Source organism: Zingiber officinale, chromosome 7B (genome assembly GCF_018446385.1).
Source record: "Zingiber officinale cultivar Zhangliang chromosome 7B, Zo_v1.1, whole genome shotgun sequence".
NCBI classification, from domain to species: domain Eukaryota; kingdom Viridiplantae; phylum Streptophyta; class Magnoliopsida; order Zingiberales; family Zingiberaceae; genus Zingiber; species Zingiber officinale.
Window position 1 is genome coordinate 51,500,334 of NC_055999.1, and position 4,169 is coordinate 51,504,502.

Genomic DNA, 4,169 nt, shown 5'->3' on the forward strand with positions numbered 1-4,169 from the left:
TCTTTTCTTGCTTTCTTTTGGCTAGCTTTTACTCTCATCCTTATCATGAGTTTCCCTCCTTTGCTATCAATATATTATTCCTATCCCAACTGGTTATTACCCATTAATCCTACCATTTACATTCATGAGAGGTTCAAGGTTCAATCCTTGACCACTCCCTATTTTTATTTCTTTTTATTTCTTTTTGGTTCTACATTCTACTAATATTTTTCTAAGGCAAGTTCATCATTCTCATATTTATCTTAAAAGCTTAGTGGATGTTACAGTACCCCGTACCACATAAAAAGTTCGTCCTCGAACTTTAAAATAGGTACATCAGGTACTTTTGTTTCATATCGTCCTCGCGTTCCCAGGTGGCTTCTTCAAATCGTTGATTCCGTCATAGAACCTTTACTAAGGGTATTTCTTTGTTCCTTAACCTCTTGACTTCTCGGTCCAAGATCTGAATAGGTCTACTTTCGTAACTTAGGTCCTCTTGAACCTGTACCGACTGTGGCTCAATTACTTGATCTGTGCTGGGAGTACACTTCTTGAGCATCGATACATGGAACACATTGTGAATGGCTGCCATGTCTGGAGGTAGTTCTAGTCTGTATGCGACTTGGCCCACTCTTTCTAAAATCCGGTACGGTCCTACGTATCGTGGGCTTAACTTGCTCCTCTTTCCAAACCTCATTATCCCTTTCATGGGGGATACCTTAAGGAATACCAAATCTCCGATGTTGAATTCTAGCGGGCTGCGCCGTTTATCGGCATAATTCTTCTGCCGACTCTGAGCGGTTTCTATTCGTTGGCGAATCTTCTGTATAGCTCGGGTGGTGTCATCAATAAGTTCCGTTCGGAACCCCATTTCCTTCTTTTCACCACTTTCATACCAGCATATAGGGGATCTACACTTCCTCCCATAAAGAGCTTCGTAAGGTGTCATTTTAATAGTAGCTTGGTAACTATTATTGTAGGCAAATTCTGCCAGGTATAAATATCGGCACCAGCTTCCCTTGAAGTCCAGGGCACAAGCTCTTAACATATCTTCTAATATTTGGTTCACTCTTTCAGTTTGCCCATCGGTCTGAGGGTGGAAAGTCGCTCGGACATAGTTTCGACCCAAGGATATGAAACACGTCTCGGTTCCTCGATGGATTCCCACATTGGTTCGTTTCCAGCATTAAGTAAAACTTTAGCATATTGATTGAAATTAGGTAGCTGACCTGAGATGATGGCAGGGGCGTTCGCCACTTCATCCTGAGTGAGAGAGTAGACTCTGGCATTGGTCATAGTGGGAGGGGCCTCCAATCTTCCTTGGCTGATTGAAGTCCCTTCTATGGCAGTATGCATCTGGTGCAGCTCTGCAGGGGTACTCCTATTCTGGTTGTTCTGTGGAGGTAGTGCTTGAGACTAAGTAAGGCAATTTCTTGCCAAATGACCTTCCTTCCCGCAGTTGTAGCATTTTCTGGTGCTTAGGAGACATACTCCAGAATGCATCTTTCCACATGTGGCACACTGAGGGTACTTGGTTTGCTTATTGGCCGGACCACCTTTTGTGTTGTTCCACTGTTTCCTCTTTCCACTTGAGTTTCCTTTCCAGCCGGTTCTGGTATTGTGCGATTTTTGTCCTCCGGTCAGTGCTTGGTTCTTGCCCTCGTTCATTGCTTTCTGATAGTGCTCGGTAATCAGGGCACTGCTGACTAGCTCTTCTGCAGTCTGCGGTCTATTAACTCCGCCGGCTCCGTTCAGAGCTATCTCGGGTCGGAGCATCTTTAACATTAACCGGACCCTTTCTTTTTCGGTACGGATCAGTTCTGGGCACAGACGTGCTAGGCGGTTGAATTTCTTCAAAGAACTCTGTCTCAAAATCTGTCCACTGCATCTGGTTTATTTGTCTTTTCGCCTTTACTCGGTCCCACCACATCCGGGCATCTCCGGTAAGGCAGAACGACGCGCATTTGACCTTCTCGTGTTCAGGCCAGTCCAGTAGTTCCATTATGCTCTCCACGGTCTTAAGCCAAGCTTGCGTATCCCATGGTTCGTAGTTTCTCGAAAAGGCTTCCGGCTTAAGCCTTTGCCACTGAATCAGATAGGCCTCTTGTCGAACCATCGAAGTAGGGGCTGCCGGGGGCACTGGCGCGGCTATAGGTATAACCGGTAGTGTATTCTGATTTGCCGGTGGGGTAACTGGGTTGCCTTGCTCACCCATTAAGGTAGTGATCAGCTGCTGTTGTTCTGCGATCTGACGCTGGAAGTCTGTGACTACCTGTGTCAGGTCTGGTGGAGTCACTGTCCCCTCGGTTCGGGCATTGCGTGTCCTAACCATGTTGATCTAAATAATGACAAATAGACTAGTGTAAGTGGTTACCATTTTTAGCCAATCTAACGTACTGTTTTGTTTCTATCTATTTGTTCTGGTATTATTCCTAACCTACTAATATATAATCCTAATCTAAATTATAACTAAAAGCATAGAATAAAGCATCAAACATAAGCAAGCAAAACATGAAACTAAAGCATAAGCAACATAAGGAAAAATAAGGAATAGAGTAACAAACAATATAACATAAGGAAATAAAGCATAAGCAATATAGCAAAGAAAATAAAGCATAGACAATATAACAAGGAAGAAAAATAAAGCATAAGTCATATAACATGAAACTAAGCATAAGCATATAACAAGAAAATTAAGCATAAGCATTCTTACTTTGAGCGGCAGGTCAGAGGCTTGATGTGTGAGTAGTGAGCTGGCAAAAACCTGGCTCTGATACCAACCGGTAACGTCCGCCCTCCCTGCTAACCCTAACGGACGGGACTACGATACTCCATGTACAAATTTTTCTTTTTAAAACAGCGGAAGACTTAAAATAATTTTCTTAGTTTAATAAAAACTTTTCTTTTGTTTTTCTTTTCATCAAATCCGAACTACACTATCATGGCATCAATAACATGATATCAAAATAAGTAGAAACATAACATCAAGTCACACATACGGTACTACAATTCATGATACCAAAGCATAGTTCTTTAAAAGTTTTTAAAGCAGGTTCTTATTTGGTTGCCTAGCCACTGCCACACACATCTCCTTGCCTCTCCTGCTGCTCCTTTAGCTCATCCATCTTTTTCCTTTATCTGTGGTACAAGGAAAGTAAGCTATGAGCACTCATGGCTCAGTAAGTTCCTTTCCTACTCACTAAAACCAAAAATCATCACATGATCAAAGAATGTCTCAACATAACATGATCTCAACTAGTCATGGCATAACATATCATACTCTTTAAGCATATCATGCAACATAACAAAATCATAACTAGTCATGGCATATCATCTCTTAAAGCATAGCATGAAACATAACATAATCATATCTAATCATGGCATATCATAGTATCATCATAAGGTGGCATGGCATATCAAGCTCTTAAAGCATAGCATGAAACATAACATAATCATATCTAATCATGGCATATCATAAATCATAGCATCATCACAACATGATCATAAGGTATATGCAATATGATTTTGAAAACATGTATCCGAAAAACATGTGTATGTCTCATGATCTTTAAAACCATTTATTCTTACATATATATACTTGAACATAATATCAACATAATCAGGGCTCCGACTTGTACCACACATAGATAAATCACGTAGATATGCGCGCTTCCTAAGTATATCCAAGGTAGCAAGTCTTGAATCATACTAGGAACTAGGTCCAGATCACACAGCCATAGACCTAGGGGCGTACTAAGGAGCCCATCCCTTTGTTTTTACTAGCCTGGATCACACAGCCAAAGGCCTAGGGGCTGATTAGGAGCCCACCCTTAGTACAAGCCTTACAAAGTAAAGTAGCATGTATAAAAATACATCATTTAGTCACATAGCATATCATAGAAGTATGCATCCATTAGGCATACATTATGTCATAAAAGTATGCATCACTTAGGCATACATCATATCATAAATAGTATGCATCACTTAGGCATACATCATGTCATAAAAAGTATGCATCACTTAGGCATACATCATGTCATAAAAAGTATGCATCACTTAGGCATACATCATGTCATAAAAGCATGCATATTTTCACCACATAGCATATCATGAGAGCATGCATATTTTAGGCACATAGCATATCATCAAAGCATGCATATTTCTATCCACACAGCATATCATGAAAGCAT